Consider the following 27,484-nt stretch of genomic DNA (forward strand, 5'->3'; position numbering starts at 1 on the left):
GACAGCTTCCCCAGGAAGCCAAGGGAAAATGTGTCGAGCAGGATTTGTGCAACTCTTGATCGCAAACGTTTTAGACTAAATACCCATATGTAAACCAACATCTTCCCCAATAAGCCAAGGGAAAATGTGTCGAGCGGGATTTGTGAAGCTCTTCATCGCAGATGTTTTAGATAGAACATCCGTATGCAAAGTGAGAGCTATGGTCTTCCCCAGTAAGCCAAGGGAAATTCGCCGCGCAGGATTTGTGCATCTCTTCAACACCAACGGTTCAGATTGAATACGGTATGCAAAGAGATACTTTGGCGCTAAGCCAAGAGAAAATCTGGCACGCAGGATTTGTACATCCCTTCAACGCAAACGGTTGTTTTGGATGACCCGTGCGCCACCACGTACAGACAATTTGGTAAGATTTGCATCTGTCATGTTGGGTATGTTGCCATTTGTTAAACTGGAAATATTGACATTTGTTGATCTAGTAACATTGCCATTTGTTCCGTAATTAAGCATAGATTTCAGTCATAGATTAAGTAGTCGTTCTTTATACAAACAGTTCAAGTCGACAGCTGAACTGACCAAAATTTTCCCCAATTTTTGCCAACCACGTACTGAAATAGCTAGTTCAACTGTACATACTAGCTAATTTGAAGTACGTTGTACAGTTCCACTACATCTATAGTCAGATGATCTGAACAAAATAGCCCCTAAATACTACTACGGAGAGGCTTTGTACTACTTCCAGCAGCCTCTCCTCTGTCGAACGCGCTCAGTAAGAGGCAGAGGAGGAGCAGCCTACCGATGAGCTGGACAACTGCAATACAGTGCCTGCCGCTGCTCACCTTTAGCGACGCTCACCTCGAACGCCCTCTGCCACTCCAGACGACCCCTCTCAAAGCAGGGGGACTCCTCGTAGATCTCCTAATTACTCGCCTCTGTGACAGCATGTGCTACGGCCATAGTCGCGGTAAGGCTCTTTGCGTGCTCGACGAGGCACTCCTCCTCCTCGCGCAGGAACTCAATATAGCACACAAGGTCACTCACGCACGTGCAGGCCTCCACCTCTGCCTCCCGCCTTTGTATGGCGGTGGCAGAGCGGGTGATGACCCCGGCGGTCGACAGTGGGTTGGCGGCCACGGCAGCCAATGATGGGTGGCGGCCACGACCACCACCTCCCGCCTTTGGGCCATGGTGGCAAAGTGGGTGATGGCCACGGATGGCCGGCAGTGGGGTGGCGGCCACAACGACCACCTCCCGCCTTCGGGCCATGGCAGCAGGGCGGGCAATGGACCTGGCTTTCGATGGTGGTGTGGCGGCCACGGTGACAGATGATGCGGTGGCGGCAACGGCTGTCGGCAACAGCTGCCGATGGGCAGTGGCAGCGGAGCGTGTGGTGGATGTTCCGCGCACACCCAACAGGGACGCCATGCACACTACACTATGCCGGGGACTGCGCTGTGATGTCTACTACACAACCTTCTTCTTGTAGATGTTGTTGGGCCTCCATGTGCGGAGGTTTGTAGGACAATAGCAATTTTTCCTCAAGTGGATGACCTAAGGTTTATCAATCCGTAGGAGGCGTAGGATGAAGATGGTCTCTCTCAAGCAACCCTGCAACCAAATAACAAAGAGTCCCTTGTGTCCCCAACACATCCAATACAATGGTAAATTGTATAGGTGCACTAGTTCGGCGAAGAGATGGTGATACAAGTGGTATATGGATGGTAGAAAAAGGTTTTTGTAATATGAAAATATAAAAACAGCACGGTAACTAATGATAAAAGTGAGCACAAACGGTATTACAATGCTAGGAAAGAAGGCCTAGGGTTCATACTTTCACTAGTGCAACTTCTCTCCATAATAATAACATAATTGGATCATATAACTAGACCTCAACATGCAACAAAGAGTCACTCCAAAGTCACTAATAGCGGAGAACAAACGAAGAGATTATGGTAGGGTACGAAACCACCTCAAAGTTATTCTTTCCAATCAATCCGCTGGGCTATTCCTATAAGTGTCACAAACAGCCCTAGAGTTCGTATTAGAATAACACCTTAAGACACAAATCAACCAAAACCCTAATGTCACCTAGATACTCCAATGTCACCTCAATTATCCGTGGGTATGATTATACGGTATGCATCACACAATCTCATATTCATCTATTCAAACCAACACAAAGAACTTCAAAGAGTGCCCCAAAGTTTCTACCGGAGAGTTAAGACGAAAACGTGTGCCAACCCCTATGCATAGGTTCATGGGAGGAACCCGCAAGTAGATCACCAAAACATACATCAAGTGGATCATAGAATACCCCATTGTCACCAGAGGTATCCCACGCAAGACATACATCAAGTGCTCTCAAATCCTTAAAGACTCAATCCGATAAGATAACTTCAAAGGGAAAACTCAATCCTTCACAAGAGAGTAGAGGGGGAGAAACATCATAAGATCCAACTATAATAGAAAAGCTCGTAATACATCAAGATCATGCCACCTCAAGAACAGGAGAGAGAGAGAGAGAGATCAAACACATAGCTACTAGTACATACCCTCAGCCCCGAGGGAGAACTACTCCCTCCTCGTCATGGAGAGCACCGGGATGATGAAGATGGCCACCAGAGAGGGATTGTCCCCTCCGGCAGGGTGCCGGAACGGGTCTAGATTGGTTTTCGGTGGCTACCGAGACTTCTGGCGGCGGAACTCCCGACCTATTGTGCTCCTCGATAGTTTTAGGGTATATGGGTATATATGGGAGGAAGAAGTACGTCGGTCGACCTCTGGGCTGTCCATGAGGCAGGGGCGCGCCCAGGGGGGTGGGCGCGCCCCCACCCTCGTGGGCAGTCCGGGACTTTCCTGGTCCAACTCCGATACTCTGTGGGCTTCTTCTGGTCCAAAAATAAGTTCCGTGAAGTTTCAGGTCAATTGGACTCCGTTTGATTTTCCTTTTCTGTGATACTCTAAAACAAGGAAAAAACATAAACTGGCACTGGGCTCTGGGTTAATAGGTTAGTCCCAAAAATAATATAAAAGTGCATAATAAATCCCATAAACATCCAAAACAGATAATATAATAGCATGGAACAATCAAAAATAATAGATACGTTGGAGACGTATTAGCATCCCCAAGCTTAATTCCTGCTCGTCCTCGAGTAGGTAAATGATAAAAACAGAAGTTTTGATGTGGAATGCTACCAAACATATTTCTCTAAGTAATTCTCTTCATTTTAGCAAGAATATTTAGATCCATAAGATTCAAGACAAAAGTTTAATATTGACATAAAAATAATAATATTTCAAGCATACTAACTAAGAAATCATGTCTTCTCAAAATAACATGGCCAAAGAAAGTTCATCCCTACAAAATCATGTAGTTTGGTCATGCTCCATTTTAGTCACACAAGAATGATCTCATCATGCACAACCCCAATGACAAGCCAAGCAATTGTTTCATACTTTAGTAATCTCAAACTTTTTTCAACTTTCATGCAATACATGAGCGTGAGCCATGGATATAGCAATATGGGTGGAATAGAATATAATGAGGGGGTTATGTGGAGAAGACGAATAGGAGAAAGTCTCACATCGACGCGGCTAATCAATGGGCTAGGGAGATGCCCATCGATTGATGTCAATGCAAGGAGTAGGGATTGCCATGCAACGGATGCACTAGAGCTATAAATGTATGAAAGCTCAACAAAAGAAACTAAGTGAGTGTGCATCCAACTTGCTTGCTCACGAAGACCTAGGGCACTTGAGGAGGCCCATTGTTGGAATATACAAGCCAAGTTCTATAATGAAAAATTCCCACTAGTATATGAAAGTGACAAAACAAGAGACTCTCTATCATAAAGATCATGGGGCTACTTTGAAGCACAAGTGTGGAAAAAGGATAGTAGCATTGTCCCTTTTATTTTTTATTTTTTTATTTGGCTTTTCCCTTTTTTATTTAGCCTTTCTTTATTTGGCACTTTTTTGGCCTTTTTTGCAAGAATGCTCTATGAATGATGATCATCACACTTCTATTTACTTACAACTCAAGAATTACAACTCGATACTTAGAACAAGATATGACTCTATATGAATGCCTCTGGCGGTGTACCGGGATTGCGATGAATCAAGTGTGACATGTATGTAAAATTATGAACGGTGGCTTTGCCACAAATACGATGTCAACTACATGATCATGCGAAGCAATATGACAATGATGATGCGTGTCACAATAAACGGAACGGTGGAAAGTTGCATGGCAATATATCTCGGAATGGCTATGGAAATGCCATAATAGGTAGGTATGGTGGCTGTTTTGAGGAAGATATAAGGAGGTTTATGTGTGAAAGAGCATATCATATCACGGGGTTTGGATGCACCGGTGAAGTTTGCACCAACTCTCGATGTGAGAAAGCGCAATGCACGGTACCGAAGAGGCTAGCAATGATGGAAGGGTAAGAGTGCGTATAATCCATGGACTCAACATTAGTCATAAAGAACTCACATACTTATTGCAAAAATCTACAAGTCATCAAAAACCAAGCATTACGCGCATGCTCCTAGGGGGATATATTGGTAGGAAAAGACCATCGCTCGTCCCCGACCGCCACTCATAAGGAAGACAATCAAATAACACCTCATGTTTCAAATTTGTTACACAACATTTACCATACGTGCATGCTACGGGACTTGCAAACTTCAACAAAAGTATTCCTCAGATTCACAACTACCCAACTAGCACAACTTTGATATCACTATCTCCATATATCAAAACAATCATCAAGTATCAAACTTCTCTTAGTATTCAATGCACTTATATGAAAGTTTTTATTATATCCCTCTTGGATGCCCATCATATTAGGACTAGTTTCATAACCAAAGCAAACTACCATGCTGTTCATCGATTTCTTTAAAATAAAACCACCACCGCGCTTTAAAAGGATATAAGTGAAGCACTAGAGCAACGACAAACTACTCCGAAAGATATAAGTGAAGATCAATGAGTAGTCGAATAATTATGCAACTATGTGAAGACTCTCTAAAATTTAATAATTTCAGATCTTGGTATTTTATTCAAGCAGCAAGCAAAACTAAAGAAAATAAAATGACGCTCCAAGCAAAACACATATCATGTGGTGAATAAAAATATAGCTCCAAGTAAAGTTACCGATGGAAGTAGACGAAAGAGGGGATGCCTTCCGGGGTATCCACAAGCTTAGGATTTTGTATTTCCTTGAATATTACCTTAGGGTGCCATGGGCATCCCCAAGCTTAGGCTCTTGCCACTCCTTATTCCATAGTCCATTGAATCTTTTCCCAAAACTTGAAAACTTCACAACACAAAACTTAACAGAAAACTCGTAAGCTCTGTTAGTATAAGAAAATAAATCACCACTTAGGTACTGTAGTGAACTCATTCTAAATTCATATTGATGTAATATATAGTGTATTTAAACTTCTCTATGGTTAATACCCTCCGATACTACTCATAGATTCATCAAAATAAGCAAACAACACATCGAAAACAGAATCTGTCAAACACAGAACAGTCGGTAGTAATCTGGATCTAACGTATACTTATGGAACTCATAAAATTCTCTAGTAAATTGATGGACGTGAGGAATTTATCTATTAATCATATGCAAAAATAATTAACTAAATAGCACTCCCCAATAAAAAATGACAGCAAATCCCGTGAGTGCTAAAGTTTCTGTTTTCTACAGCATGATCGCAAAGACTTTCCCCAAGTCTTCCGAAAGGTTCTACTTGGCACAAACACTAATTAAAACATAAAAAATAAATCATAACAGAGGCTAGGTAAATTATTTATTACTAAACAGGAGCAAAAAGCAAGGGACAAAAATAAAGTTGGGTTGCCTCCCAACAAGCGCTATCGTTTAACGCCCCTAGCTAGGCATGATGATTTCAATGATGCTCACATAAAGGATAAGAATTGAAACATAAAGAGAGCATCATGAAGAGTATGACTAGAACATTTAAGTCTAACCCACTTCCTATGCATAGGGATTTTGTGAGAAAACAACTTATGGGAACAAATATCAACTAGCATAGGAGGGCAAAACAAGCATAACTTCAAAACTTTATGCACATAGAGAGGAAACTTGATATTATTGAAATTCCTACAAGCATATGTTCCTCCCTCATAATAATTTTCAGTAGCATCATGAATGAATTCAACAATATAACCAGCACCTAAAGCATTCTTTTCATGATCTACAAGCATAGAAAATTTACTACTCTCCACATAAGCAAGATTCTTCTCCTTCGGAATAGCGGGAGTAAACTCAACAAAATAATTATCATGTGAGGCATAATACAATTGAAAAATAAAATCATGATGACAAGTTTCATGGATATCATTATTCTTTATATCAAACAAGTCATCACAATAATCATCATAGATAGCAACTTTGTTCTTAGAATCAATTGGAACCTCTTCCGAAATAGTGGGTTCATCACAAAATAAAGTCATGACCTCTCCAATTCCACTTTCATAAATATAATCATCATAAATAGGAGGCATGCTTTCATCATAATAAATTTGCTCATCAAAGCTTGGGGGAAAAATATCACCTTTATCAAACATAGCTTCCCCAAGCTTGTGGCTTTGCATATCATTAGCATCATGAATATTCAAGTAATTCATACTAACAACATTGCAATCATGCTCATCATACAAAGATTTAGTGCCAAACATTTTAATGCACTCTTCTTCTTACACTTTGGCACAATTATTAGAATCCTTATTCTCATGATAGATATTAAAAAGATGAAGCATATGAGGTACCCTCAATTCCATTTTTATAGTTTTCTTTTTTAACTAAACTAGTGCTAAAACAAGAAACAAAAAGATTCGATTGCAAGATCTAAAGATATACCTTCAAGCGCTAACCTCCCTGGCAACAGCGCCAGAAAAGAGCTTGATGTCTACTACACAACCTTCTTCTTGTAGACGTTGTTGGGCCTCCAAGTGCAGAGGTTTGTAGGACAGTAGCAAATTTCCCTCAAGTGGATGACCTAAGGTTTATCAATCCGTCGGAGGCGTAGGATGAAGATGATCTCTCTCAAGCAACCCTGCAACTAAATAACAAGAGTTAATTGCACAGAAGTACCACAATTAGGGCATTACATGCAGTTTGGTATCACTTTTCATAATTTTTACACGTCAGTACCAAGTTTGGGGCTAGCTATTACAAAAAGGTCTGAATCACGTATAAATATGTATTGATAGTGTATCTGACTGACGGGCCCGCCTATCGGGTGCCCATGTGGTAGTTTTTTTTGCAGAAAACCCCCTAGCTTTGTATGTAATCACACAAAAGCCCATTATTTCGCGGTATTAAAGGCTGCTGAGAGGGTTTTTTTTGTTCGCAAGTTTTTGACGGACTAGTTTGAAAGTTCCCGGCGTATTGAACAAATAAAGTATAAAACGAAAAATCATGCGCCAGCAGGATTTGAACCCGAGATCTGCGGTTCTGCAGCCACGCGCGCTAGCCAAGACCCCAGGGCTTCCCCCACGACGGTATGCAGGCGATACCTCTGTTATAATGGTTCGAAACGTTTGGCCGGTAGTTGGGCTTAGCGAGGCCTTAAACAGACGAGCTTTCGCGTGGGGCACTTTCTTAATGGGTCAGCCCACTCGTTGCATCGTACTGAGTCGGTACTAAAATTCCACAAAAAATAGGACGGATCGAGGAATCGAACTCGAGACCAGACGATCGAAAGGAACAGTTCTTTGCCAGTCGATCTAATGAGTGTAAATGTTATTTTTGGCCGCACGAACATTTAAGAACTAAATGCAACACTAGACAAAAGAAGTCAAAATTTAGACCGTTGTACATTTTTTAATATAATTTGAACATTTTTGTAATGTACAATGAACAAATTTTAATTACACATTAATTTTTTTTGTGAAATATACTGAACAATAATTAAATACACATTGAACATTTTCTGTGATATACACTGAACCATTTTTACATATACATTGAACATTTTTTAATGTATGTTAAACAACTTTTTGTTACACCTTGAACATTTTTGTGATATACACGGAACTATATTGATATACACACTGAACATTTTTGTGATCTCTACTGATTTTTTTTGAATTATGAGCACATTTTTTAAAATGTGAACAAAATTTGAAAACTATGAACAGTTTGAAATCATGATCAAAATTTGGGATTTCAAAACATTTCTTGAAAACAAAGTAAAAAAATAAAATGAAAAAGGATAAAATAAAATAAATAGGAACAAAAACAGCAAAACAAAACAAGGGAAAAAGATAAAAAGAAAGAAACAAGAAAACCCGTTAAAAGAAAAAAAAACAGAAAGAAAACTGGTTGAGGGACACTAGTGGGCCGGCCCGTACGCGATAGTGGCTTGTGCGTCTCTAGTATAATAAGCATCCCGCCTGGGACTGACCAACGTCGTTGCTGTGGCGTTATGGCTAGCGGGCGCAGCTCTTCGACCACAGGTCGCGGGTTCGAATCCTAGCGCGCGTTATTTTTCGTTTCTGTTATTTGTTTGTTCAATTCGCCGGAAACTTTCAAACTAGTATGTGGAAAACTTGCGAACGAAAAAAACCCTATCAGAAGCCTTTTTCCCGCGAAATAGTGGGTATTTATGTGATTATATATAAAGCTAGGGGGTTTTCTGCAAAAAACCTGCCACATAGGCATCTGACAGCAGGACCCTTCGGTCAGATACACTGTTAATACGTGTTTCTACGCGATTTAGACCTTTTTGTAACGGCTCGCCCCAAACTTGGTACTGACACGTAAAAATTACGAAAAGTGGTACCAATCTGCATGTAATGCCTCAATTGTGGTACTTATGTACAATTAACTCAAATAGCAAAGAGTCTCTTGTGTTCCCAACACACCCAATACAATGGTAAATTGTATAGGTGCACTAGTTCGGCGAAGGGATGGTGATACAAGTGGTATATGGATGGTAGAAAAAGGTTTTTGTAATTTGAAAATATAAAAATAGCAAGGTAACTAATGATAAAAGTGAGCACAAACGGTATTGCAATGCTAGTAAACAAGGCCTAGGGTTCATACTTTCACTAGTGCAAGTTCTCTCAACAATAATAACATAATTGGATCATATAACTAGCCCTCAACATGCAACAAAGAGTCACTCCAAAGTCACTAATAGCGGAGAACAAATGAAGAGATTATGGTAGGGTACGAAACAACCTCAAAGTTATTCTTTCCAATCAATCCGTTGGGCTATTCCTATAAGTGTCACAAACAGCCCTAGAGTTCGTACTAGAATAACACCTTAAGACACAAATCAACCAAAACCCTAATGTCACCTAGATACTCCAATGCACCTCAAGTATCCGTGGGTATGATTATACGATATGTATCACGCAATCTCAGATTCATCTATTCAAACCAACACAAAGAACTTCAAAGAGTACCCCAAAGTTTCTACCGGAGAGTCAAGACGAAAATGTGTGCCAACCCCTATGCATAGGTTCATGTGCGGAACCCGCAAGTTGATCACCACAGGTATCCCACGCAAGACATACATCAAGTGCTCTCAAATCCTTAAAGACTCAATCCGATAAGATAACTTCAAAGGGAAAACTCAATCCATTACAAGAGAGTAGAGGGGGAGAAACATCATAAGATCCCACTATAATAGAAAAGCTCGCGATACATCAAGATCGTGCCACCTCAAGAACACGAGAGAGAGAGAGAGATCAAACACATAGCTACTGGTACATACCCTCAGCCCCGAGGGAGAACTACTCCCTCCTCGTCATGAAGAGCACTGGGATGATGAAGATGGCCACTAGGGAGGGATTGCCCCTTCGGCAGGGTGCCGGAACGGGTCTAGATTGGTTTTCGGTGACTACGGAGGCTTCTAGTGGCGGAACTCCCGATCTATTGTGCTCCTCGATAGTTTTAGGGTATATGGGTATATATGGGAGGAAGAAGTACGTCAGTGGACCTCCGGGCTGTCCACAAGGCAGGGGGTGCGCACATGGGGGGTGGGCGCTCCCCCACCCTCGTGGGCAGCCCGGGACTCTCTTGGTCCAACTCCGATACTCCGTGGGCTTCTGCTGGTCCAAAAATAAGTTTCGTGAAGTTTTAGGTCAATTGGACTCCGTTTGATTTTCCTTTTCTGCGATACTCTAAAACAAGGAAAAAACATAAACTAGCACTGGGCTATGCGTGAATAGGTTAGTCCCAAAAATAATATAAAAGTGCATAATAAAGCCCATAAGCATCCAAAACAGATAATATAATAGCATGGAACAATAAAAAATTATTGATACGTTGGAGACGTATCACGCTGCCGCCGCGGTGTAGCCTCCCAGCTGGAGTTGTCCTCTGATGACGGCGGAATGGCTGAGCGACAACGACGGACCGGTGCCATTGGCGATTGTGGGAGAAGCAGACGAGATAAGCTATAGGGAGGGAGGGGAAAATGCGACGCCAGACTCGCCGGCCATGAGGGTTTACATAGCAGGGCGGTAAGCATTGGGATTTGGGGGGATTTCACCGAGTCGGGTGGGAAGCTTGCGCGGGAATCTGCGCGGTTGCGCGGGAACGGGCTCACCACCGTTCGGCCAAAAGAATGCCTCGCGCGCTGCTCAAGCTTGCGTTGTAAGCCATCTACGGTAGCGGGGTGACAAGACGTGCGAGAGAAGGACGACGGGACACGTACACATACGGTTAATAAGAAACATTTACGATTAAATTACCTACTGCCCCCGGCCTGGTTTATAAGTCGTCGATGTATTTTTGTACCAAATTTTCACTAGAGATTTAACTAATAAAATACGAACGCATGTCGCCAAAGATTATATCATTGGTTTCGTATTTGAACATAGTTTTCAATTAAATAATTTTTATAACATGCATTGACATTTTGTTGGTTAAATTTAAGGTCAAAATATGGCTCAGAATATAAAGGGGACTAATAATAGACCAAGACGGAGGTAGTAGCACATGGCCGCTCCCTACGCAGCGGCGTAACTGCCGGCAGGCTTGTAGAGGACCATTCCCTGCGAGATCAACTGCTCTATTCCTGTGGTTGCTCGAGGTTGAGGCGGTCGCGGCGCACTCTGTTCGCGTCCCGCCGTGCGCGCTCTGCTCTCGCGTCCCTCCGGGCGCTCTGCCCTCATCTCTCCACATGCGCCGCCAGTGTTTTGGGCCAGTGCACGATCACGTACGTTCGTGCTGCCATGATGCTTGTGGTTGCGCCGGGCGCGGCGCCACGATGCAATTACTCACTGCAAAAACTGCCATGCAGATGCGCCAAGAATCCAATCCGCCCAGCCCCCATGTATTCCTGTGGCCATTTACCTTCATCTCTCGCGCCAGACGGCACAATAAGCACAACCACGACGACACATACAGAGAAGACATCCAGTGGTTCCAATGGAACTCCCCGTGGCTCCAATGGCGCTCCCAGCGGCCGCCAACGAAGATGGGGGGAAATTCACTGCGCATCACATAGTGGACACCCATGTGAGGGGGAAGGTCCTCTCGGTGGTGTACACGAACAAGCCGGTCTCGGTGGAGAGCTCCATCCAAACTAAGAAGCAGTTGCTTGCTTAGGACAAGTATCAAGTGGTCGGCTTTGACCTCGAGTACACCAGCGGTCGTGCCGGGCATGATCATAAGTTGTGTGTGCGACATAACATGACATCCTTCTCTACCACTACCACTTGGCTGTTGGGGAACGTAGTAATTTCAAAATTTTCCTATGCACACGCAAGATCATGGTGATGCATAGCAACGAGAGGGGAGAGTGTGATCTATGTACCCTTGTAGACTGACAGCGGAAGCGTTTGGTTGATGTAGTCGTACGTCTCCACGGCCCGACCGATCAAGCACCGAAACTACGGCACCTCCGAGATCTAGCACACGTTCAGCTCGATGACGATCCCCGGACTCCGATCCAGCAAAGTGTCGGGGAAGAGATCCGCCAGCACGACGGCGTGGTGACGATCTTGATGTACTACTGTCGCAGGGCTTCGCCTAAGCACCGCTACAATATTATCGAGGACTATGGTGGCAGGGGGCGCCGCACACGGCTAAGAATATGATCATGTGGATCAACTTGTGTTCATGGGGTGCCCCTTGCCTCAGTATATAAAGGATGGAGGAGGAGGAGGCCGGCCAAGGCTAGGTGCGGCCAGCATGTGGAGTCCTACTAGGACTCCAAGTCCTAGTAGGAGTCCACCAAGAGGGGAGGAAGGGAGAAGGAAGTGGAGGAGAAGGAGAGGTGGCCGGCCCCCTTTTCCCTAGTCCAATTCGGACTAGAGGGGAGGGGAGGCGCAGCAGCCCCTTGGCCCTTTCTCCTCTTCCCACTAAAGCCCATCAAGGCCCATTGCTTCTCCCGTGACTACCCGGTACTCCGAAAAATACCCGAATCACTCGGAACCTTTCCAATGTCCGAATATAGTCGTCCAATATATCAATCTTTACGTCTCGACCATTTCGAGACTCCTCGTCATGTCCCCGATCTCATCTGGGACTCCGAACTCCTTCGGTACATCAAAACTCATAAACTCATAATATAACTGTCATCGAAACCTTAAGCGTGCGGACCCTACGGGTTCGAGAACAATGTAGACATGACCGAGACACGTCTCCGGTCAATAACCAATAGCGGGACCTGGATGCCCATATTGGCTCCTACATATTCTACGAAGATCTTTATCGGTCAGACCGCATAACAACATACGTTGTTCCCTTTGTCATCGGTATGTTACTTGCCCGAGATTCGATCATCGGTATCTTAATACCTAGTTCAATCTCGTTACCGGCAAGTCTCTTTACTCATTCCGTAATACATCATCTCACAACTAACTCATTAGTTGCAATGCTTGCAAGGCTTATGTGATGTGCATTACCGAGAGGGCCCAGAGATACCTCTCCGACAATCGGAGTGACAAATCGTAATCTCGAAATACGCCAACCCAACATGTACCTTTGGAGACACCTATAGAGCTCCTTTATAATCACCCAGTTACGTTGTGGCGTTTGGTATCACACAAAGTGTTCCTCCGGCAAACGGGAGTTGCATAATCTCATAGTCATAGGAAATGTATAAGTCATGAAGAAAGCAATAGCAACATACTAAACGATCGGGTGCTAAGCTAATGGAATGGGTCATGTCAATCCGATCATTCAACTAATGATGTGATCCCGTTAATCAAATAACAACTCTTTGTCCATGGTTAGGAAACATAACCATCTTTGATTAATGAGCTAGTCAAGTAGAGGCATACTAGTGACACTCTGTTTGTCTATGTATTCACACATGTATTATGTTTCCGGTTAATACAATTCTAGCATGAATAATAAACATTTATCATGATATAAGGAAATAAATAATAACTTTATTATTGCCTCTAGGGCATATTTCCTTCAGTCTCCCACTTGCACTAGAGTCAATAAGCTAGATCACATCGCCATGTGATTTAACATCAATAGTTCACATCTTTATGTGATTGGTTCACATCTCCATGTGACTAACACCCAAAGGGTTTACTAGATTCAATAATCTAGTTCACATCGCTATGTGATTAAGACCCAAAAAGTGATCATGTTTTGCTTGTGAGAGAAGTTTAGTTAACGGGTCTGCCACATTCAGATCCGCATGTATTTTGCAATTTTCTATGTCAACAATGCTCTGCATGGAGATACTCTAGCTAATTGCTCCCTCTTTCAATATGTATCCAGATTGAGACTTAGAGTCATCTGGATCAGTGTCAAAGCTTGCATCGACGTAACCCTTTACGACGAACCTTTTGTCACCTCCGTAATCGAGAAACATATCCTTATTCTAATAAGGATAATTTTGACCGCTGTCCATTGATCTACTCTTAGATCACTATTGTACTCCCTCTCTTAACACAGTGTATGGTATACAATAGATTTGGTACACAGCATGGCATACTTTATAGAACCTATGACTGAGGCATAGGGAATGACTTTCATTCTCTTTCTATGTTCTGCCGTGGTCGGGCTTTGAGTCTTACTCAACTTCACACCTTGTAACACAGGCAAGAAACTTTTTCTTTGACTGTTCCATTTTGAACTACTTCAAAATCTTGTCAAGGTATGTACTCATTGAAAAAATTATCAAGCGTCTTGATCTATCTCTATAGATTTTGATACTCAATACGTAAGCAGCTTTACCGAGGTCTTTCTTTGAAAAACTCCTTTCAAACACTCCTTTATGCTTTGCAGAATAATTCTACATTATTTCCGATCAACAATATGTCATACACATATACTTATCAGAAATGATGTAGTGCTCCCACTCACTTTCTTGTAAATACAGGCTTCACCGCAAGTCTGTATAAAACTATACGCTTTGATCAACTTATCAAAGCATATATTCCAACTCCGAGATTCTTGCACCAGTCCATAGATGGATCGCTGGAGCTTGCATATTTAGTTAACACCTTTAGGATCGACAAAACCTTCTAGTTGCATCGTATACAACTCTTCTTTAGTAAATCCATTAAGGAATGCAGTTTTGTTTATCCATTTGCCAGATTTCATAAAATGCGGCAATTGCTAACATGATTCGGACAGACTTAAGCATAGATACGAGTGAGAAAATCTCATCGTAGTCAACACCTTGAACTTGTCGAAAACCTTTTGCGACAATTCTAGCTTTGTAGATAGTAACACTACTATCAGCGTCCGTCTTCCTCTTGAAGATCCATTTATTTTCTATGGCTTGCCGATCATCGGACAAATCAATCAAAGTCCATACTTTGTTCTCATACATGGATCATATCTCAGATTTCATGGCCTCAAAGCATTTCGCGGAATCTGGGCTCATCATCGCTTCCTCATAGTTCGCAAGTTCGTCATGGTCTAGTAACATGACTTCCATAACAGGATTACCGTACCACTCTGGTGCGGATCTCACTCTGGTTTACCTACGAGATTTGGTAGTAACTTGATCTGAAGTTACATGATCATCATCATTAGCTTCCTCATTAATTGGTGTAGTAGTCACAGGAACAGATTTCTGTGATGAACTACTTTCCAATAAGGGAGCAGGTACAGTTACCTCATCAAGTTCTACTTTCCTCCCACTCACTTCTTTCGAGAGAAACTCCTTCTCTAGAAAAACTCCGAATTTAGCAACAAAAGTCTTGCCTTCGGATTTGTGATAGAAGGTGTACCCAACAGTCTCCTTTGGGTATCCTATGAAGACATATTTCTCCGATTTGGGTTTGAGCTTATTAGGATGAAACTTTTTCATATAAGCATCACAACCCCAAACTTTAAGAAACGACAACTTTGGTTTCTTGCCAAACCACAGTTCAGATTGTGTCGTCTCAACGGACTTAGATGGTGCCCTATTTAACGTGAATGCAGTTGTCTCTAATGCATAACCCCAAAACGATAGTGGTAGATCGGTAAGAGACATCATAGATCGCACCATATCTAATAAAGTACGGTTATGATATTCGGACACACCATTATGCTGTGGTGTTCCAGGTGGCATGAGTTTGTGAAACTATTCCACATTGTTTTAATTGAAGACCAAACTCGTAACTCAAATATTTTACTTCTGCGATCATATCGTAGAAATTTTTCATTTTTGTTACGATGATTTTCCACTTCACTCTGAAATTCTTTGAACTTTTCAAATGTTTCAGACCTTTGTTTCATCAAGTAGATATACTCATATCTGCTCAAATCATCTATGAAGATCAGAAAATAATGATACCTATCGCAAGCCTCAATATTCATCGGACCACATACATCAGTATGTATGATTTCCAACAAATCTGTTGCTCGCTCCATTGTTCCGAAGAATAGAGTCTTAGTCATCTTGCCCATGAGGCATGGTTCGCAAGCATCAACTGATTCATACTCAAGTGATTCCAAAAGCCCATCAGCATGGAGTTTCTTCATGCGCTTTACACCAATATGACTTAAACGGCAGTACTACAAATAAGTTGCACTATCATTATTAACTTTGCATCTTTTGGTTTCAATATTATGATTATGTGTATCACTACGATCGAGATCCAACGAACTATTTTCATTGGGTGTGTAACCATATAAGGTTTTATTCATGTAAACAGAACAACAATTTATTCTCTTACTTAAATGAATAACTGTATTACAATAAACATGATCAAATCATATTCATGCTCAACGTAAACACCAAATAACACTTATTTAGGTTCAACACTAATCCCGAATTTATAGGGAGTGTGCGATGATGATCATATCAATCTTGGAACCACTTCCAACACACATCGTCACTTCACCCTTAACTAGTCTCTATTTATTCTGCAACTCCCGTTTCGAGTTACTAATCTTAGCAACTGAACTAGTATCAAATACTGAGGGGTTGCTATAAACACTAGTAAAGTACACATCAATAACATGTATATCAAATATACTTATGTTCACTTTGCCATCCTTCTTATCTGCCAATCACTTGGGGTAGTTCCGCTTCCAGTGACCAGTCCCTTTGCATTAGAAACACTTAGTCTCAGGCTTAGGACCAGACTTGGGCTTCTTCACTTGAGCAGCAACTTGCTTGATGTTCTTTTTGAAGTTCCCCTTCTTCCCTCTGCCCTTTTCTTGAAACTAGTGGTCTTGTCTACCATCAACACTTGATGTTTTTCTCGATTTCTACCTTCATCAATTTCCGCATTACGAAGAGCTTGGGAATCGTTTCCGTTATCCCTTGCATATCATAGTTCATCACGAAGTTCTACTAACTTGGTGATGGTGACTAGAGAATTCTGTCAATCACTATCTTATCTGGAAGATTAACTCCCAATTGATTCAAGCGATTGTAGTACTTAGACAATCTGGGCACATGCTCACTAGTTGAGCGATTCTCCTCCATCTTTTAGCTATAGAACTTGTTGGAGACTTCATTTTTCTCAACTCGGGTATTTGCTTGAAATATTAACTTCAACTCCTGGAACATCTCATATGGTCCATGACGTTCAAAACGTCTTTGAAGTCCCGATTCTAAGCCATTAAGCATGGTGCACTAAACTATCAAGTAGTCATCATATTGAGCTAGCCAAACGTTCATAATGTCTGCATCTGCTCCTGCAATAGGTCTGTCACCTAGCAGTGCATCAAGGACATAATTCTTCTATGCAGCAATGAGGATAAACCTCAGATCACGGATCCAATCCACATCTTTGCTACTAACATCTTTCAACACAATTTTCTCTAGGAACATATCAAAATAAACACAGGGAAGCAACAACGCGAGCTATTGATCTACAACATGATTTGCAAAATACTACCAGGACTAAGTTCATGATAAATTTAAGTTCAATTTAATCATATTACTTAAGAACTCCCACTTAGATAGACATCCCTCTAATCCTCTAAGTGATCACGTGATCCAAATCAACTAAACCATGTCCGATCATCACGTGAGATGGAGTAGTTTCATTGGTGAACATCACTATGTTGACCATATCTACTATATGATTCACGGTCGACCTTTCGGTCTCCGTGTTCCGAGGCCATATCTATATATGCTTGGCTCGTCAAGTATAACCTGAGTATTCCACGTGTGCAACTGTTTTGCACCCGTTGTATTTGAACGTAGAGCCTATCACACCCGATCATCACGTGGTGTCTCAGCACGAAGAACTTTCACAACGGTGCATACTCAGGGAGAACACTTCTTGATAATTAGTGAGAGATCATCTTAAAATGCTACCGTCAAACTAAGCAAAATAAGATGTATAAAAGATAAACATCATATGCAATCAAAATATGTGACATGATATGGCCATCATCATCTTGCGCCTTTGATCTCCATCTCCAAAGTACTATCATGATCTCTATCGTCACCGGCATGACACCATGATCTCCATCATCTTGATCTATATCAATGTGTCGTCACACGGTCATCTCGCCAACTGTTGCTCTTGCAACTATTGCTATCGCATAGCGATAAAGTAAAGCAATTATTTGGCGCTTGCATCTTATGCAATAAAGAGACAACCATAAGGCTTTTGCCAGTTGCCGATAACTTCAACAAAACATGATCATCTCATACAACAACTTATATCTCATCACGTTTTGACCATATCACATCACAACATGCCCTGCAAAAACAAGTTAGACATCCTCTACTTTGTTGTTGCAAGTTTTACGTGGCTGCTACGGGCTTAAGCAAGAACCAATCTTACCTACGCATCAAAACCACAACGATAGTTTGTCAAGTTGGTGCTGTTTTAACCTTCGCAAGGACCGGGCGTAGCCACACTCGATTCAACTAAAGTTGGAGAAACTGTCACCCGCAAGCCACCTATGTGCAAAGCATGTCGGGAGAACCGGTCTCGCGTAAGCGTACGCGTAATGTCGGTCTGGGCCGCTTCGTCCAACAATACCGCCGAACCAAAGTATGACATGCTGGTAAGCAGTATGACTTATATCGCCCACAACTCACTTGTGTTCTACTCGTGCATATAACATCAACATATAAAACCTAGGCTCGGATGCCACTGTCGGGGAACGTAGTAATTTCAAAATTTTCCTATGCACACGCAAGATCATGGTGATGCATAGCAACGAGAGGGGAGAGTGTGATCTACGTACCCTTGTAGACCGACAGCGGAAGCGTTTGGTTGATGTAGTCGTACGTCTCCATGGCCCGACCGATCAAGCACTGAAACTACGGCACCTCCGAGTTCTAGCACACGTTCAGCTCGATGACGATCCCCGGACTCTGATCCAGCAAAGTGTCGGGGAAGAGTTCCGTCAGCACGACGGCGTGGTGACGATCTTGATGTACTACTGTCGCAGGGCTTCGCCTAAGCACTGCTACAATATTATCGAGGACTATGGTGGCAGGGGGCGCCGCACACGGCTAAGAATATGATCACATGGATCAACTTGTGTTCATGGGGTGCCCCTTGCCTCAGTATATAAAGGATGGAGGAGGAGGAGGCCGGCCAAGGCTAGGTGCGGCCAGGATCTGGAGTCCTACTAGGACTCCAAGTCCTAGTAGGAGTCCACCAAGAGGGTAGGAAGGGAGAAGGAAGTGGAGGAGAAGGAGAGGTGGCCGGCCCCCTTTTCCCTAGTCCAATTCGGACTAGAGGGGAGGGGGGCGCAGCAGCCCCTTGGCCCTTTCTCCTCTTCCCACTAAAGCCCATCAAGGCCCATTGCTTCTCCCGTAACTACCCGGTACTCCGAAAAATACCCGAATCACTCGGAACCTTTCCAATGTCCGAATATAGTCGTCCAATATATCAATCTTTACGTCTCGACCATTTCGAGACTCCTCGTCATGTCCCCGATCTCATCTGGGACTCCGAACTCCTTCGGTACATCAAAACTCATAAACTCATAATATAACTGTCATCGAAACCTTAAGCGTGCGGACCCTACGGGTTCGAGAACAATGTAGACATGACCGAGACACGTCTCCGGTCAATAACCAATAGCGGGACCTGGATGCCCATATTGGCTCCTACATATTCTACGAAGATCTTTATCGGTCAGACCGCATAACAATATACGTTGTTCCCTTTGTCATCGGTATGTTACTTGCCCGAGATTCGATCGTCGGTATCTTAATACCTAGTTCAATCTCGTTACCGGCAAGTCTCTTTACTCGTTCCGTAATACATCATCTCACAACTAACTCATTAGTTGCAATGCTTGCAAGGCCTATGTGATGTGCATTACCGGGAGGGCCCAGAGATACCTCTCCGACAATCGGAGTTACAAATCCTAATCTCGAAATACGCCAACCCAACATGTACCTTTGGAGACACCTGTAGAGCTCCTTTATAATCACCCAGTTACGTTGTGACGTTTGGTAGCACACAAAGTGTTTCTCCGGCAAACGGGAGTTGCATAATCTCATAGTCATAGGAACATGTATAAGTCATGAAGAAAGCAATAGCAACATACTAAACGATCGGGTGCTAAGCTAATGGAATGGGTCATGTCAATCAGATCATTCAACTAATGATGTGATCCCGTTAATCAAATAACAACTCTTTGTCCATGGTTAGGAAACATAACCATCTTTGATTAACGAGCTAGTCAAGTAGAGGCATACTAGTGACACTCTGTTTGTCTATGTATTCACACATGTATTATGTTTCCGGTTAATACAATTCTAGCATGAATAATAAACATTTATCATGATATAAGGAAATAAATAATAACTTTATTATTGCCTCTAGGGCATATTTCCTTCATTGGCCACAAGGCCTTGCGAGCATTTCTCCAAGTTTATCAACAACTCCGACTACACTTTCGCTATGGTGAACACCACCAATGATCTAAAAGCGCTCAAGGTTTCGGGCTTGAAATGCCAGAATCTTGTCAACATCCAGAACCACTACAAGGTCTGGGGCAGTGACAACAATAAACATAACTCCCTGGTTGATCTCGCCTCGACCATCGTCGACCCCTACTACATGAAGATGAAGGATGACAGCAGGAACGACAAGAATGCCTGTCACAGTGTCTGGCATCACAGACTGGATGAACAACAGGTCAAGTACGCGGCCAAGGACGCATACACAAGCTACGAGATGTAAAGACGGATCATTGACATGAGGGAGTGTCTTCTTCTTGCTCCAGACGTGGGATCCAGCCACAGAGCAGTGGCAGGAGCGTCACAAGAAGTAGATGACTAGACGATTGTTTCTCCTAGTTTAGAATGCATGCAATTGTTTATTAAGGTGTGTGCGAATGATCTGTATAATCACTTATGTAATTGTATGTTTATATCAGTTATATATATATGTTATTCTTCTATAGATAGAGCAAATCACACGGCTTATTAGCAGCAATCATCCGTGTTATTATTGGTCTTAGCACATATTTCTGATTATGGACCTATTTTCCACGTATCACACACATCTTGTTTACTTAAACTGTTTCTGTTGTCTTGGCTCATCGCAAACAGTTCATCCGAGTGATCTGTATGCCGTTGATCTGGCTGACCATTTCTATTGTGTTGCCTAATCACACACAGTTCATCCTAGTGAACTGTATGCCGTATATCGCACACACCCTCATCTGGCTGCCCGTTTTGGTTGTTCTACCTCATCGCAAACAGTTCTTCTGGATTAACTGTTTGCGATGCATCGCTCATGCAACTCTAATCTGAACTGTGTTTGATGTCACCGCCATCACAAACGTTTTGCATCTTTTTTAATGGTTTTATTACAACACTGTTTGTGGTCAATGCATCTCACACAGTTGTGTCGAAGGATCTCTGATTGGACTGTGTTTGGACCAACCTGTAGTAGTGGTATGTACTACAGAAAATGGTAGGATTGTTAAAGAATATGGTAACATGCAAATATGGCAAAATTGAAAGAACAATACAACAGTTGAAATCAAAGGACAAAAATCTATAATTAAACAGATAGTGTAACCATGATGTCATGGAAATATGAGAGTAATCAAAAGAACAATACATCATTAATTTGCCTAATATAGAAAGAAGAGTGAAAAAAATCCTCTTTGACGTATATGCTGCATGTGCCACCTTTTATCCAAATGTAGCAATATATAGTATATGTTAAGAAAAGTAGGCCATGCCAACCGATGGAGGGTGAGATTGAACATACTGTGTGCATCCTCAAGTCATCTGGTACGTTGAGATGGAACTTCACGAATGTCTGGCCGAGCCCGCCAAGTCTTGATGTGTCCGTGCACTGTACACTATATGAATGAAACAAAACCCTCAAATCAGCTCCAATAAAAATGAATTCACGGTGATTTTCGTTGGGTGATTAAGGAGGTAGATGAACTGGGATAAGAGATGAGAAAATATCTTAGAAAATTAGTTACCTTGTTTTCCATGAGAAAAAAACCTCAATATCGTGGATTCCCCAATCAGGAGGAGATAGGTCGACGGCGAGTAGTGTCGAAAAAGTCGATGGCGATAGGCGGTGGCAAGCGGAAGTGGCAAACTGCGGTGGGGTTTGCCGGCAACCTGGTGGCAGTGACAAGCATCGAGCTAAGTGGTTGTCGCGGTGATAGGCGGTGCCATGTAGAGTCGTGGAGGAGCTTGTGCAGGTTTGAATGGAGATCAGAGGGGTGGCGGGCGGGGTGAGGGTTTTTGTGACGTGGGGATGGTGAGTGTTTTATTTTTTCCTTTTTGTTGTGTGGTGAGGGTTTTCTGTCCCACAAAGAGTTTTGGAGGTAATGGTTTGCTAGAGCCAACTATGTGTGACTAACATAACTGGGAAAATCAAAGTCATTGCACACGGTTCCAATTTGGGAAAATAACCATGTTTTAGCATGGTTCCACTTTCCCTTTGTTGGTTGAATCTGAAATTTTTACCCACGCTAAACACTCACCCTAACATGCTTAAAATTCCATCGACCGAACTGATTGCATCCATATCCCACATTTAGACATGAGTAAACATAGATTAAACATACTCAGGCGTAGGTAATAAGCATACACAAGCATACTTCAACCGTCATTAAGCATACTCAAGCACAATTATAATTAAGACACTACATAGCCATACATAGTTGAATCCCACATCTCATCTCATATGCTGACACGGTTGTCAAGCTTCTCCAGGTACTCAGCGTATGTGGCGTACGCCACCCTACGACAATACTTCTGCCTGAAGGAGCCAACGGCTCATCCTCTTGCATGCGCCAGAACACTTTCATACGTGTCACGAAGGGTTTGGTTGCAAAATGGTCATCGAAAGCCCCCGTTCCAGGTCCTAATACGCTTGTTATGAAATCCCGCATAAAGCTCCATGAGGATTTGCCTCATGTACCTCCTCTGGCCATCTCCATCCTCACCGTCGGCATCGTCAGATAGCACCTATACATATAGTAAAAAATGTGGCGTCAATTTGGAATACAAACTAATCTCTAATGAACATTTGGCAGTTGCCAAAATTTGGTATCAGATCAATTTTTACATGCCGTAAAGTAGGATTAGGAATTTATGGCTATTTTTAGACATATCCAAAGATTATGGTTTGATTTTTAAGCACAATCGTCTATGTACAGACCAATCTTGAAAAAATGGCACAAAGATATATGTAGGTCATTCAAAATCAATTGTCAAGACCTGGCTAGGAATTATTAGCACGAACACTAACCCTAGTCGGATTATTAGCAGAAATCATTTGCACATATGAAACAACTAATCACTTATCATTTTTACCATTCAAACAATCAATACACTACATGAATCAAACAAAAATTGCTCGGATTTCATGGATTGAGAGAACATAACCATAGGATTTCTATTCCAAAAAGGGGGAGGCAGGAGTAACCAGAGAAACCCTAGGATATATTTGACACATAAATGGGTATAGCTGACTAACCGGTTGTCCGTCATCATCAGAGTCGTCGCCAGAGTGGTTGTTAGAGTCGTCGTCGGAGTCATCACCGGAGTCGGTGTGGACCTTCGGCTCCGGCTGTGGAAGCACGATGCCATCGATGATGTCATGCTTCAGCACGACCTCGTCGGCACCGATGGCAACCTCTGTCGCCATCTTCACACGTTTGCTCCGATGCTTCCGCAGCCCCGGCATCGCCACTCCCTCCGATGGGACTCTTCGGTGGCATCCTCACACACTGACGGCGGTTGATATGTCTCCGTCGAATTTATAATTTTTTATTTTTCCATGCCAATATTCTACAACATTTACATACTTTTGAAAACAATTTATATGATTTTCTTGGACTAACATATCTATCCAGTGCCCAGTGCCAGTTCCTATTTGTTGCATGTTTTTTGTTTCACAGAAAATCCATAACAAACGGAGTCCAAACGCGATAAAAACTTACAAAGATTTTTTCTAGAATATATGTGAATTTTGGGAAAAAGAATCAACGCGGGATGATGCCCGAGGGGGCCACAAGGCAGGGGCGCGCCCCAGGGGGTAGGGCACGCCCTGGGTCTTGTGGTCACCCTGTAAAGTGGTTGGTGCCCTTTTTCTTGCCAAGAAAGCTAATATCCGGATAAAAATCATGTTAAAATTTCAGCCCAATCAGAGTTACGGATCTCCAGGAATTAAAGAAACAATGAAAGGCCAGAATCGGGGAGCGCTGAAACAGAAGGAAACAGAGAGAGATCCAATCTCGGAGGGGCTCCCTCCCCTCCTCCACTATGGAGGCCAAGGACCAGAGGGAAAACCCTCCTCCCATCTAGGGGGGGGGGCAGGAAGAAGAAGAAGGAGGGGTGCTCTCTCCCCCTCTCTCCCGGTGGCGCTGGAACACCGCTAGAGCCATCATCGTGACGGCGATCTACACCAACAACTTCGCCACCGTCATCACCAACTCTCTCCCCCTCTATGCAGCCTAGTAACATCTCTTCTCCCCACTGTAATCTCTACTTAAACATGGTTCTCAACGCTATATATTATTTCCCAATGATGTATGGGTATCATATGATGTTTGAGTAGATCCGTTTTGTCCTATGGTTGATTGATTATCGTGATTGGTTTGAATTGCATGTTTTATTATTGGTGTTGTCCTATGGTGCTCTCCATGTCATGCAAGCATGAGGGATCCCCGCTGTAGTGTTTTCAATATGTTCATGATTTGCTTATGGTGGGTGGCGTGATTGACAGAAGCACAGACCAGAGTAAGTAGGTTGTTTGTGTATGTGAGTAAAGAGGAATTGATACTTTAATGCTATGATTGGGTTTTACCTTAATGATCTTTAGTAGTTATGGATGTTAGCTAGATTTCCAATTATAAGTACATATGATCCAAGAAGAGAAAGTATGTTAGCGTATGCCTCTCCCTCATATAAAATTGCAATAATGATTACCGATCTAGTTATCGATTGCCTAGGGGCAAATAACTTTCTTGTGACAAAAAGCTCACTAATAAAACTAACATAGCTATTTCTTTATCTAAACAGCCCCTCGTTTTTATTTACGTGCTCTTTTTTATCTTGCAAACCTATCCTACAACACCTTAAAAGTACTTCTAGTTTCATACTTGTTCTAGGTAAAGCGAACATAAAGCGTGCGTAGAGTTGTATCGATGGTCGATAGAACTTGAGGGAATATTTGTTCTACCTTTAGCTCCTGGTTGGGTTCGGCACTCTTACTTATCGAAAGAGGCTACAACTGACCCCCTATACTTGTGGGTTATCAAGACATTTCTCTTGCGCCGTTGCCGGGGAGCAATAATATGGGGTGAATATTCTCGTGTGTGCTTATTTGCTTTATTCACCAAGTAGATTTTATTTGCTATTATAAGTTGTTCTCTATCTTTAGTTATGGATATGGAACACGAAATACCAAAAAATTAGGTGTACTTGCTACTCATGGAGATGTGGAACCTGCTGAAACCCTCGATGCTCATTATGTGAAAGATATTATGCACTACTTTACTAATCCTGAGAAAACCCCATTCAATTATATAATGCGAGACACATTGGATCAACGTGAATACTTTAGGGATTATCACTTGACTCAAAAAGGGAAACTGATATGGGATCAAATTCATATGTTGCATTGGTATGCTCGGAAACTGTGCTTGAGATATGATTATACTTGTTGCTCTAGGATGAAGGCTCCACACCTTCCCTTTACATGCAAATTTAACGACAATGAAACCTTAGCTTCTTATGCTAATGGTATATATGATTACTATGATGTGCAACGAATAGAAGAATTCGTTGCTTTTAAGGGTGCTTATTAAATTGAATCTTTGTTTGAAAAGTGTGAAAATCTTGATGATGATGTTTACAGACCTGAAAATTATGCTATACTTAAATATTTCTATAAAAATTACGAATACAATGCCGATATTGATGCATTTATTGATAAAGTCTCCGCTGTCCAAGAAGAGACTATTATTTTGCAGGAAACTATGGAAGACGAAATTGATGACACTGTGAGCTCATTAGATGAAAAAGATGACGAGGAGAGCGAAGAACAAAAGGAGGAAGAGCGGTTAGATACCCGTGCCCACCTTCTAATAATAGTAACTCTTCAACTCATACATTGTTTAATTTCCCTTCGTGCTTACCGAAGGATGAATGCTATGATAATTGCTATGATCCCTTGGATTCATTTGAAATATCACTTTTGATGAACTTGATGCTTGCTATGCTTATGACCATGATGCCAATATGAATTATGCTTATGGAGATGAACTTTCTATAGTTCCTTATGTTGAGAATGTTTTTTTGCTATTGCACCCATACATGATAGTCCTATTATCTTTTTGTATTCTCCCTACTACACTATATCAGACAAGTTTGCCCTCATTAAGGATTATATTGATGGGTTGTGTTTCACTACTACACACGATGATTTTGATAGATATAATATGCATGTGCTTGCTGCTCCTACTTTCAATTATTATGAGAGAGGAACTACATCTCTGCCTCTCTATGAATACAATAAAATTACAAGAAATTGTTTATGCTATGTATTGGCCTTTACTTTGTGTGCATGAATTGTTCTTTTATGACATGCCGATGCATAGGAAGAGAGTTAGACTTTGATGTTGCATGATATATGTTACTTTGTGCTCACTACTAAATCACAAATCATTGTTAATTAAAATTGTCTTTGATATACCTTGGGATCCGGGTGGATCCATTACTTGAGCACCTTATGCCTAGCTTAATGGCTTTAAAGAAAGTGCTGCCAGGGAGACAACCAGGAAGTTTTAGAGAGTCATTTCGTTCTGTTGTTTGCTTTTATATAGTTTAAAAACAAAAAAATAAAGAGGGGAACCTAAATTTTTTCAAAAAGAAAAGTGAAAGTAAGAAAGACGAGCATCGTTGAAGTGGGGGAGCTCCTTGTACTCTGTTCATGCCCATGGAAACTATGCAAACCTTGATTACAGAAACTTTTCAACAAGAATAATTATCCCCTTGTACAAATCCATTGTATCATAAAAATAGTGTGCCAAGATTTGCCTTTAGGATGATTAGATTGCTTGTTTGGTTTGTGCAGTGCAAAAACAGAAACTTTGGCTGTAGTGCATGAATTTTCATTTTTACTGGAATGTTGAATGATTCTGAAACTTTTTGTATAGTACTTCTATACAAATTTTTTATTTTGTCCTAATTTTTTCATAATTTTTGGAGTTACGGAAGTATGGTAGATGTCCAGATTGCTACAGACTATCCTGTTTAAGACAAATTCTAGTTTTGATGCATTGTTTTGCTAGTTTTGATGAAACTATCAATTTTATCGATGGTATAAGCCATGGAGAAGTTATAATATAGTAGCTAAAATTCTAAAATAAAATATGAATGGGTTTGCAACAATACTTAAAGTGGTGATTTGCTTTATTATACTAACGGATCTCACAGGGGTTTTGTTAAGTTTTGTGTGATTGAAGTTTTCAAGTTTTGGGTGAGATCAAGATGGATGAAGGAATAAGGACTGGTAATAGCCTAAGCTTGGGGATTCCCGAGGCACCCCAAGGTAATATTCAAGGACTCCCAAGCAACTAAGCTTGGGGATGCCCCGGAAGGCATCCCCTCTTTCTTC

The sequence above is a fragment of the Triticum urartu genome, chromosome 6 (assembly GCF_003073215.2).
Source record: "Triticum urartu cultivar G1812 chromosome 6, Tu2.1, whole genome shotgun sequence".
Taxonomy (NCBI): Eukaryota; Viridiplantae; Streptophyta; class Magnoliopsida; order Poales; family Poaceae; genus Triticum; species Triticum urartu.